Raw genomic sequence first — 13406 nt, forward strand, 5'->3', positions numbered from 1 at the left:
TTAATCTATTTATTTGTGAATTTTATACATTTTTTGTGAATCTCTTTACATTTATTTGTGCGTCTCAATCTATTTATTTGGAATAATGGAACAAAAATAACTCCATACCAATGCCATATTGCAGACAACTTGTAAACAGTGTTTTACAGATATTTACATGACGCTGCTTTTATGTCCTTCCTTTTGCAGATAACAATAACCAGGATTACTTATTCAGCTGGTTATAAAATTTGTTGAAAGATGTCTTTGCTCTAACAACGTTGGTTAGCGATTTAATCATCCACTCTCATACTAACATGTAGGCCCAAATTTTAAGTTTCATGCTTATACTTTGCAAATTATGTTTTATATGTGTATTTGCAGTGTTGGCTTCTGCTGTAAGTGCATTACTGTAAACTGTCATTTTATGAACTATTTCTGAGGTATTCAACAGCATGCCACAGATGTTCACTACATATTTTCTCATTTGACTTCAATTTTAGCATCCTCATTCCTCACACAAAGCTATTATATGGCTTCAGAAGACTTGGAATGTAAAGAATGTGCTTATTTTAAAATAATTTTGTTGTGCTTTTTGAAGCTTGACACTGTTGACAGCCACAGTCCATAACATTAAAAAGAGTGACCAGGATATAATTCTTTTATTCTCAACTTACTAAAGAAAGTCAAACAGATGTAAAATGAAATAACGAATAAATGTTAACTGATTTTTGGTTTATGGATGAACTATTTCTAAGTTCCAAGGCTATGGAATATTATTTTAAAGATGACAAGCGGTATCACAACACTTCTGTAAATCTTTTGAGAGGGTGTTTGTTCAGTCTGCAACATTTTCTCATTAAGCTTCCTTCTCTCCTCAACCCTATTTACCCTTTCAGCCAACCCTGATCCTGATCAACACATTTCTCTATCTCTACATACCTCCTCCTCATCATCATCTCCTTTTCCTCCCCCTCTTATCTCTCTCTGTTCACAATCAGTACGGCTTCATGATTGTCACCCAGCCCACGTCTGTGGAGCAGATGAGGCCGCAGTCTGCTTCCAGGTTCTCAGTCTCAGTTCCTTGTGTGTGTGATGTATGTATGATGCATGAACCGTGGGCTGCTGTAGATTGAGAAGAAATCCTGAGCAGACAGGAACATGATGCTCTCATCCCCCAAAAATTGCAGCCCCTGAAACTCATTGTTTTCAGTATTTGGAACAGGAAATGCACCAACTAGCCTCTAATGAGACCCGGTGTGAAATATTGTCATTTGTCTTTCCACCTGTGCAGGTCTGTTGTGAACTGTTGTCATTACTGAGGAACATTAAGTACTATCAGCAGTGACTGACAAAGCCATTATCTCTTTTGCTGCTCCGCAGAGTATTAAGAAGTAAGTGCTACGTAAACATAGCTTTTTTTTATTTTAACACAGTAAGAGGAAAATGCTTACCAGTGGAATCAGTTATGCATGTAAAAAGTGCAAAACATTATTTTCTTGATAAATATTTTTGTATTGTTTACCAGTACAATGTCTAAACATTCTTGAAACAAGATAAATTAACTTGAGAAGCATATTTGCGTAAGATTTAAGGTCGTTTCACAATAATAAAGCTTAGCGAATCGCAGATGAACGGAGCTTTCACACTGAACGCCAAACGATTGATTGCCTTCGGCTGATTCACACCTGTACGATAGGTGGCACTGACCGAGAATACATTTTTCCTCATGTATGTATCTACACTGTTAGACTTTTCAAGGGTTTTTTACAGTAACTTACTGGCAACACTGTTGCCAGTAAGTTACTGTAATTAAGAGTTACAGTACCAAACCATATTTCAGTTTTGTGTAATACAGTGCATTACTGTAAAAACGAAGCTAATCAGTACACTACTGTAATTATTTTTATTTGTACTAAATATAAATTAGATTTGATAATTTTGATATATGATTAATTTGATTTTTATCCTACATAAGTACTACTTTCATACAAACCAATTAGACAAAGTTATCACAAAATACCATTTTTTTATTTAAAACATTTCATATCACAAAATAAACATGCCAATGCTGGAAATGATGTGTGAAATTTTTACACATTAATGGGTGAGTTTAGGGATAATGTTTTTTGTGTTAATTTTAACTCATTCATTGTGTTAATGATTTTAACAAAGTAAATATGTCAGAGAGGTTAACACAAAGATGTGTAAACGTGTTAAATTAACACATTATGTGCTGTCCTTCACTGCAAACATTTTTGAAAACATACATAAAACCATAAACAAAACATTAGCATTTGACTAAATGAATGTAGTCATTGGTTGTTTAGCTTATACAAGTATTATAATGAAATATCAACCATTACATTCATAAAACTGCAGAATATAAATAAATTTTTAAGCATTCAAAAAGGAAATGTCCAACACAGGACAAAACACAGTTCTTTTCACAATACATGACACATAACCCCACCTTCAAAATAATTTCACTTATTTCCAAAAATGTGTTGGATTCATGTACACTGGTGGCCAAAAGAAGTATTTAAGTGGCGTAATGTTTTTGAAAGAAGTCTCTTTGATGCTCAAGAAACATTTCTTATTATTATCAATGTCTGACTGTCTACTCCATCTTTTCTACAGCATAGGAGTAAAAGTCATCATCAAAATAATCTTTAAAAAGCCAACACAATGTTTTTGTCCACCTTTGTGAATAAATGAACTTCTCCAAAGATTGGTTCCTGTTCAGAACTTGATTGACAACATCAGAGTGTTCCCTGGTCTGCATGCGTGCCCACAAACACAAATGTACTCAGTCCTTCAGAGGAGATCCCGGTTCCAACACTATATGAGAGAGAGAGAGAGAAAGAGAGAGAGAGTATTAGTGTCACATTATTTTTAACCTCCTTTTTTTGTTAATTTTTATTATTATTTTCACAAAAACTTAAGAATATATATTTGTAAACAGCTTTTGTCAATAAATAGCATACAAAAGAACTAAATAAAATTATGCCAGATTAAATTTTAATACTTACAAATCCTAAATTCTGTCCAAAAATGCTGAGATCCATAGAAAGAACGACTGAAATCGATGATTTTAGCCCATTTCAGCTTGTCTGCAGTGAAGGGGTTCCTGTTTGAGACAAATACACAGTAAGAAACATGCAAGAAATCACTGTGTGATGATCGTTCTCCTTCCTACAGTAGTTAACCCACCTGTGCGCTGATATTAGGACCTTCCTAGTCAGGTGGGACTGCAATGGTAGAGTCTTCTGGCTAATAAAATATCAAAATAATGCAAAAATATAAACTTAAGTTGTTTAGAATGCTAGATTTTGTATGAATGAATTAGTGAGAGTTTTACTGCAGTGCTTACCTGGATACATTTAATCTGGTGAGACTGAACAAAGACAATGGTCCATCTTCTGATTGGTTCATTTGCTGTCTAATAAAGTTAGACATAAGGCAAAGGTCACTTATTTGATATAAAGTTAGCCAATTTTATAGAGATTTTATAAGATATTGTAAGATATTGTAAGCTACTTAGTCTGCACCAGTGGCTCAAAAGCAATTTTCACATAGCGTATTGCTAATCATTTCAGCAAATTTATCTCAAAATATATCACAAATGGGCTGGCCTACCTCTGGAATCTTGCTGGAAGTCACTGGCGCGAATTGGCGCTTTGTTGCAGTTGCCTTTAAACACAAAAATGGAAGTAAATATTAAATTCCATTAAAAAAAAAAGTATAATATGGTATAGTTTGCAAACTAATGCTAAAACGATAAAGGTTCTCATCAGTAGGCCAACATTAGGCTATAAACAGAATTTCACATTAGTTTATTCACATTTATTGTTAATGTAAACGCGTTGTTCGTTGGCATATTTTAACTCGACAATTCAATAATCTAACAAAGTGTGTAAAATGAAACGTTAGCTCAGTTTACCATGGTAAAGTTCGTTACCGCCATGCTGACGACGAGTAACGTTAGGCTAACGTTAACGTTATAACATAGGTTAAACTGAGCACAATCCTGACAACACACACAGAATGTTTTGTTTTTTTACCTTGCTTGCTGATCTCTCTCTCTCGGTGAAGTGAATTCCGTCTCTTCCCCGGGCCAGACACGAACGTCGCGATCCAACAAAAGACAGACCCCATTACCTACACTGGATGCTCTGACGCGACACGACAAATCCCAGACAGTCAGTGTAGTGCATAGACTGTAAAAAATAGGTGTAGTGATGCGCCGCGGCCGTTATATTTCTGACGTAGTCCGATACGAGTCCAAGCGCTCGCGCTATTTCTGACAAGGGATAAACAGGTATGCATTTAAAGGTCCGGTCGCTTCAATGTGTCCAATATAGACAGCCTCTGGCTATTATAGCGTTGTAGACACGCGGTGTAAGGCAAAAATTAGGAAATAAAAAGCACGATGGAATGGTGCCAGCCAGAGAGGCAGTTACGTCAAATACAGTAGTATACAGCAAATTTAAAAAATACAGTAAGTCTCTGTATGTGGTGTTAGACGTCACAGAAAATTCCCATGATGCAATGGGAATCACAGTTATTTACTGTAAAGAGAAATAGCAGTATAATACTGGGGGATTTAAAGTAAATAACTGTAGAAATTACAGAAAAGTCTAACAGTGTAGATTTTCCCATTGGCTTTGACCTCATCCTCTGCACAACATACAACAGTAAATAAAGATAAATAAAGTTTAAACACAGAAACCATCATGGAGTGCGTGTAATAACTTCCGAATGCGATCTAAAGTGGATTTTGATTAAATAATGGGCAGACGTGCATTATTTGTAGTATTTTATAATAAACTCAATACTACACCTGCTTAGCATTTCTCATGTTAGCATTTCCATACTTTATTGTTATTAAAAATACCCCAAACCGCAAAAAAAACCGAAAAAAAAAAAACCATACAGAACATATCGTCACAATCATATTTATTTGGCTTCATGTTTCATCTTGGCTATAGAAGCTTTTCTCTCAGTTACTTTTGTGAGGAACCTGTGCGGAACTTAGAACGAGGAAATAAACACAAAGTTGTCATATGGAATGGCTGGAGTTATGATCACATAATACTTTACTTTTACTTACAAATTGATATCTTGAATATGTTTATTTATTTATTGCAGGGTTTTTTTCTTGTTCACCGTCCCGTATACGGGACGCCTAAGTTTACGTCACTATATTACAATTAAATCCTAATTTAATCATGACAAACTATATATTGTTGGAAAGGTCTAAGACTCCTTAACAGATATTTCAGCACTGTTTTTTGTTACAATTTATGCAGGAACAGTAATAGATGAATTTATGACAAGAGTGCACCTCAAAAAATCTACATCATAACAGGCGTTTCTGGCGTTTGTCACAAAAAGTCGATGCACACACTTTTAATAATTGAAACTTTGGTTTTCATGCTAAAAGTTCATAATAAAACATTTAATCTAGTATTTGTCAATAAAAAAATATAAAATAATATTATCTTCTAAAAAGTATAACATATATATTATCCTCTAAAATATTATATTATATTTTTTTATCGCCTTTTTTTATTACATTACATATTTTAGTAGTTATCATAAATTAGGTATCATTTGAAAGCTTACGATCTCAGAATTCATCCTGTGAAAACTGTTTTGAAATTGGACATTGTGTTACCATAGAAACGGTACTCTAAATTATTTTATCAGGCTCCTCCCCTTTTGGGCATAATTATGTTTCATAATTTATGATAAAAATATGTTCTAATCTTGACAAAACACATATTGTCAGAAAGGTCTGAGTCTCAAGGTTCCATATTTAGTGACAGAAGTGATATTTGGACAGAAATTTATTAATTTGTTATGTTAGAATGCATACAGTTCAATTCAATGGAATTCAATGACACCCGGTGGCTATTTTTGGTAATACGCCTAAACAAAATCTCATGGGAACTTCAATTTTTGTGATATCAACTTCAAATTTGGAACACAACTTGGTTAGATATATGGCTTTCATTTTATAGTAATTTTTTTGTAAAACATATTTTGTAAAATATATATTTTATATAAAAGAAAAATATTAAATAAATCATATTTGATTTAATGTAAATTTAAACTTCCATAACTTTTTCATACTTAAATTTTTTGAAGTGCTTTCACTTCAGCAATAATCTGCTATTTTTCCCCTTTAAAACAAGACCAAACTTATTCTTGAATTACAACCATTTAAGCTTGAATAGTGCATTTTAATGTACATTCTCAAAAAGGGGGGTGACAGCTAAGGGGTTAAAGTCGGCATGAAATGGAAGTTGTGATAGTCTTGATTTCGCCATTAGGGAATTGATTGGATCATACGTAGGAAGTTGGGCATTGCTAACAAAACGGAGGCAGATCTGAATGCCAGTTTGCAGTCAGTTGTGGAGGATATTTATTCCCACCCTCCGTCGAGAGCCAAGTCATGAAGAGACAAGGGCAGGGGGGTATTCCAGAATGCAAACTTACCGTCAAATATACCCCGAACTCTGGTTAACCCAAACCTTGCTTACTCTATAGGTATGCAGGCTCCAAAACCGCGGTCTGAAGTAAGATCAATCAACCCGGAGTATGAAACGGTGACCACACAAAGACATTCTCAACCGAGCAGTGAATCCAGGAGTCACCATGGTCACTATAAAGAAGCGTGCCATACTTCTTTTGTTTAATGGCGATTTACAGTCTTAGTGCATATCGACACCTACAGGGGAATTGTGCAATATATTTTTTTATATTATCTTTTAATCTTTAATCAGTTTCTTATTACTGTGAACAAGCATTATATTGTTTGTTTGTTTGTTTGTTTTAAAAAAAGTTTTTTTTGTTTAGTCATTTTGCTTTCACATTTCTTGTAAGGTGAAATGTATCCCATTTGTATTTTTATTACAAATACATTATATAGAACGTTGCAAAAAAAAAAAATGTTTTATGAAAATTAATTGTATATTATTCAAAATAAATTTGACAGATTTTTCTTTCTTCATTTTTTTAAGTTATTTATCTATTTATGAAAAAAATCTTTTAATGAGTATATTTGTCTTGTTTTTCAGTAAAATGGGGGGAAAAAATCAGAAAATCAAAATGTCTGAAAATTCTCTAAACAGTGATGTCTAAACTAAATTCTCTAACATTGACCAGAAAAAAAAACAGAATTTAAATATATTTTTGTCTTGTGGCCTCTGCAAGTTTTTATATTTTTAATACTAGTTTTAATGGTACACTTATTCATTCATTTTGATTGTTTCACTCACTTATACAATGGAGTTCTTTGACTTTATACTGACACCTATAGGTGTGGATGCAGCATGACACAAGAGCAAAAGAGTAAGCATTTAAATGCAAAACCTCAAATTTCACATCTCTATATTAAAAAAGATGACTGATTTGTTGGGGATTCTACAGAGGCAAAAGGATAGGTTCTCTGGAGAGAATCTTTAAAACTTGGCATTCTGCATTTTTCCATTAAGCTGTCAAAGTAGTTTTGTAATATCATGCTCTTATCGTACCATCTCCGAGCTCAGGAAGCTCCTGAGGTTTGGTGTTCCGATTCACTTTTGCTGTCGATGTCCCCTTAACCACATACTCATCTGTCTTTATTCTGCTTCTGGGATTTCACTTTTCCTTTCAGCGAAGATCTGACAGGACTCATGGAGAGAGATCCTGTGTAATTGTGAAATTAAAATTTCTTTAGTGTGTGCAAGGCACTGGAGATATTTTTTATGGCAGCAAGTGCGGCAGAATCTGAGATGAGTTTAATTTGATTCATACCTTTATTGAGGAGGAAAAATGGCCAATTGCTAGTTGGAATCGATCAAGGAATTGCTTTAAAGTGTCCGTTCCTATTTCTTTTCTGACAAGTTGATGCACTTGGCCGGAGAAGCAGCAATCTTTTTGATAACAGCCAAAATGACCTGTCTGAACTGTGTTTGAGGACACAGATTCTCGGTCCTGACAGCATCTGTAAAATCAAATCCATACATCATGCCAGCTCTTGTCACTGTCTTGCTTGTCTGCTACCCGTGACTGGCCGAAGGAAGATCGGAATATGAATTCCCAGCCCTCCCTGTGACACGGCTTCGTATTAAAATTGCATGATAGTAGCATGATGGAACTGCAAGGGTCTTTCCCTTCGGAGACATCTAATAATGTCACCCTGCAACATTTATCACATCATGACAAGTCTGTTCATTAAATCTGCCATGTGATGTCTCCTCGGTCTACATCCCTCCCTCCCTTTTCCTCTCTCGTTGTTACCCTAGGTGGGATGCAGGATTACTAGAATAGCTAAAAACAGCCCAGGCCCATCAAAGTGTGGCCTGGATCTGTGCTCGCTCTTTGAAGGCAGAGCTGAGGGAAGCGGCCGTATCAAACATAATGAGGCCTGAGTTATGTAGGCCACTCACCGTTTTTATGTCATTTTTAATTGCTGTTATAGCATGGCCTCTACCCAGATTCCCTGGGCGGACGACCTCATATGGCAAAGGACAATTAGGGGCCATTTTGTCCGAATTTACGTCTTCATCGGCTATTAGACAAGCCAAAGATATGTCACGATTGTATTTTTCAAGTGGAGAATCTAATTGGTCCATTACGCTCTGACAGGAGACATTTGTACGAGCAGATGTGCTTTTACCACTCCTGAAAAAAAGCTACCTTGTTAAATTGATGTTTTTGTCACTAATGTTATGTGTTGAAAAGAAAAAGGCATTTATTATATTGATACATGGCCAAGTTAACTGATATTTAATCTGGACAAATAGAAGAATTACTGTAAGTGCTCTGACACAAAGACATAAAGATAATTTACCCAAAATAATGTCAGCAAATAAGAAATTAATGAAATAACCATGTAAAGCTTGACATATGAAATAAAGTCTGAAAAATGGAACAGTTTAGTGAACTTTTTGACAAAATATTAAAATAAATTGTGAGAGCTGTAATGTAAATCAATGAGATCTTTATAATAGTATATTAGAATACTTACATGAATATAAATATCAGTTGTCACTCTAATCTCTCCTAGTAAGATGATATTTAAACACTTAGTTTTATTATCAAAGATCATAGTTTTTGTTGTGGAGGGCAAAACATAATGCAATACGATGATGATTGAGAGATGTACAAATAAACGTTCCTCAAAAGCCTGATGTATATAATATTCTCACAATTTAACATGATTTTTCAAAAAATGATGTATGGATAATCAAGCTCACCTAAGTTGCTTTCGTCCAGCTTGTGTTATATAAAAATCATTACAAATTTCACAGCAAAAAAAGACACATACCATGACATGAAGGTGGTCATTTTTATCGGTTTTGATCATGATGATAATTGAGAAATTTGCATATCATATATGATACAGCAGGCTTATAGGGATACAAATCGAATCCAATTCTCATTCTCGGTTGCTGCAAATCCAATACGAAATGGAAAATGTGATATTTTAATATGGTGTATATTAGGCTATGATATATGTGTTATTTAAATCATGTCCAAAACACTTTTTAAGCCTCTGTATCTTTCTGCTCCCCTGTCCTTGTTTTTGTCAATCTAATCACTAATGAGCAGTAATATCCAATGCAAATGTTTGCCGGTCGATGTCTCTCATCACAATGGTAATCAGTTTTAACAGCACTTATCGGCCGAGTGATTTCGGCGACTACCTGGAGTCTAATCAGATGTAATCAGCAATGGCGCACTGATAATGACCACGGTACGATCAATGTCCTCTAGTTGCGAGAGCAAATCATTAGGGGAACATAATCGTTAACTTTGACAACATTAAAAATTGATAATTTCATTTGCATCTTGTGAAAAATTGGGAGAGCAATATCCATGTCTGCAGGCCCACTTGTCATCGTAATCACATTTGACTAAATAGCACCAGGTAAGGTGAAGGCATCAGAGTGCAGATGATCACTGCCAACACTCTCCAAAGTGTGTTAGGAGGCAAAATTGTTGCGTAAAATGTGATTACGTATTAATCACTGGTTGAACAGTACCTTTTTGCGAGCTTTAGGTTCCTAGCTTATGTTGGCCAGCATGGCAGGCACTAAATGTTCTCAGTCAGCAGGACATGGGCAGGAAGGATGGAGGTCCACTACCCTGCTGTTTGATGAATGGATGTGGAATTAATGTGGATGGGCTCTGACTGAAGGGATTGATACTTTTATCAATGCCCTTTTCCATAGCAGCAGATACATCAGCTAGCTTTGGGCATTGATAGAGAGGGAGACAGCATCTTTGTGTTGTATTTTACTGTCCAGCTGTGTTAGACTGTATCTATATTTGACATTTCAGATGTAAGAGTCTCTTATCTTACAGTTTCTGTCTGTTGGTGTACAAAACATTTCTTTATGAGTCTTGAATATTATGTTCTTAAAGTCCCCCTGTGGTGAAAATCAAGCTTTTAATGTTGTTTATATGTTAATGTGGTGTTTTTAATATGCTTTAAGACAAACTATGAGCAAATTCATAAGTCAACACCATTGCTGAGTATTTTCTCTTCAAAACTGCAGTAAACCAAAGACAGTCTCTAAAAAGCGGTCTGAAATCACAAACTACCTTGTAACCAATCACGTCAAAGTGTGATCATTAACATGTGGATCTTTGAGTTGGTGTGAGTGGAGGCGGGGCTAATTTGCATATTCATAGAACCGAGTATACTAAATGAGGCAAGGAGTTAGCCTACATTCAAGCTTTTAAGGCATGAAGAAATTATTTTCAAGGAGTAAACGTTTAAATATGACATTTTGGTGATAAAAGATATGTTTTAAGGGATACAATTATTGACTACAGGGGGACTTTAAGATACTGAGCGCACACAGTGTTCTTCTCACTTTAGGCATAAGCACTTCTCATGCAGATTTAGGGGCCGTTTACACGACACCGTTTTCTACTAAAAACTGAAAGCTTTTTATGCGTTTTGGCCATCCATTTACGACAACGGCTTTTGACAACTGTACTGTTATTGTCTCTGTGTAAACTCATGCGCATGCGTTCAGTCTACAGGTGCATAGGTTTTCTTCACAAAGGGACCTCGCCAGCTACTGGCCTGGCATTCATAATGTAATTCATAATTTTCGCACATCCGTGTAAATGGGGATCTTTTGACAACGTTGACAAATGCAAAGGAAATACGATTCCTTTTTAGTACATTGTTGTCGTGCAAACGTACCTTTAGACAGAACGACACAGAACATGATGCTAGATATATCTCTTGTGGAACAAAAAGTAATCTAGTGATGTCTGAGATATATAGCCTAATGATTAGACTTTACTCTGATGCCTTGGTGTTCATGCAGTTTTAAATCTGGCCTGTGGCATTTTGCGATCCTGTTTTCCTCACTTGTCCTTGATCTGTCTATCTATCGTCCCTGTCTGTGTCTGTCAGTCAGTCAGGCCCACTTGACCTTGTAATCTTATTTGAATAAACTGCACCAGGTGAGGTGGAGCCATCAGAGTACAGATGATCACTGCCAGCACTCTCTAAAGTGTGTTAGGAGACAACATTATTGCATAAAATGTGATTACGTGTTAATCTCCGCTATATGGTGTATTTTTACACTGTATCGCTGAGGTGGTACAATCTTTCTATCTATCTGGCATACTAAACCAAAAATGTTTTATGTTTTAGATTAAATAAATTTTGTTTTAATATTTATTTATTTATAAATTAATGTCAATGTATTAATTCAAATTAAATACAAAAATTTTTACCGGTGGTATTTCATGCATTCAATACTAATATTATATGAATTTTGTAAATTTTTCTTCATTTCAATACAGTGTATTTCTGCTTCCTTGAATTCGAATTTGAATTACAAATCTGAATTGTGATTGTTCAGCTGAATTCTGAATCATGCTCTACCAATATTGTCAATATGGCATTAAATGATTTAAATATAATTTATACATATTCATATTTATGTACTTAATGTCGGTTAATGATTTTAATTAGTTATTTTAACATGTTATTGTGAGGAATCCAAGCAGATGTGACAAAATCTTTTTTTCTGCTGGTCTTACAACAATGCATGCAGCCCTAGCCCTGCGCTTTCTTTCCCTTCTGTGCGAGTCTCCGTCAACGTCCATCTCGGCTCATCTCCTCAGGAATAATGTGATTCTGCCGCACTTTGTTAGAATCAAACTCGTCTGTCTGATAAGCATCCAGCAAAATGCCAGACTCTACAATCTCCATAAAACAAAACAATTAAGCCCATATTCATTATGAAGCTCCATCTCAATAAGTGCCTGTCTATGTGATTATGAATTTGCTATTGTGAATAAAAGGCCTATGTTTTAAATGGCTGTATATTTATCAAGTGGTAAATGTCATAGCAGACATGCACAGCAACCTAGAATCTGATTATAACTGAGACATTAATGGAAGGCTGAGACGTAACAAAATGCAAATGGGGTTTTCAAAAAAACTAATTTATTTTCAAGTCAACATGAAATCAAAATTGACCCTATTTACTTCCTTAATGCATGTCCCTGGTCTTATTGTGAATGATTCATCAGCAAATGTTATACATAAAAATACTTATTTGCATGGCCATCTGTTTTCGTACAAACATAAGGTATTAATTGGGGGTCAAAGGGGACAGGGTATTACATCTACCACTTGACCTTCATGATGAAGTGTTCTTAAACCCTAAAATCCATTAGTCCAACAATCCTCATTAATTATTTACCATCCAAAGCCATCTTGAAACACAGAACTTCCCCTATACCATACATAAACGAGAAGCGGATTTTCAGAGGGGTGCGATTTGAAAGAAGAAAATCTGGCATGTGTGGGTGTGTGATATATGTGCCCATTTCTGTCAGGTATTATGGAGCATTAAATACATTAAGGTCTGGTAACCTTGAGCAGAACGCTGAGTTAAGGAACTGTGCCTGAAGCCATCCCTCTTCACCAGCCCAAGTGACGGAGCAGAGGCTGCTTCATTAGCCCCCATCTCAGTCCCCTGACAGCTTTACACACACACTTAGTGTGTATATCTTAGTGTATGTGCATGCACATCCTCTAAAATATATATTCCACTAAGGTGTCATCGGTGCTGAACGGAAGAGATTATCTCTAGCTGCCCTATTAACACTTTACGTACGTAAAAATGTGTCATCTATGCTGCGAGTGACACAATGCTCCCATTATAATCAACAAATCAATCATTCAATTGCATTGAAGAGCTAGTATAAAACTTCCACTGTTCATACACAATCAGACTTTCATGCTAGAAATCCCCAAAAACAAAACAAAGGGCTTCCTGATATCAATAATTCACGGTAATCCTGAGGTCTGTATTATCCAAATCCTGGGCTGTTTTGGGGAGGGTATATCCATTATTGTCTTTGCCTGCCCTGGTGGTTTTATTGTCTACCCTGCT

At 35.4% G+C, this 13406-nt stretch overlaps 1 long non-coding RNA gene across 1 annotated transcript; it reads right to left on the reverse strand.

The window, feature by feature from the left end:
* Positions 1 to 2040: 2040 nt before the first annotated feature.
* LOC309501611 lies at positions 2041 to 4622 on the reverse strand. Its single transcript, XR_014206958.1, has 6 exons — positions 4044 to 4622; positions 3619 to 3672; positions 3353 to 3421; positions 3193 to 3252; positions 3012 to 3109; positions 2041 to 2820 (listed from the first exon to the last, which is right to left on the reverse strand). It is a non-coding gene; the product is annotated as an uncharacterized lncRNA (long non-coding RNA).
* Positions 4623 to 13406: the final 8784 nt, after the last annotated feature.

Source organism: Leuciscus leuciscus (assembly GCF_965113295.1).
Source record: "Leuciscus leuciscus genome assembly, chromosome: 6".
Classification (NCBI taxonomy): domain Eukaryota; kingdom Metazoa; phylum Chordata; class Actinopteri; order Cypriniformes; family Leuciscidae; genus Leuciscus; species Leuciscus leuciscus.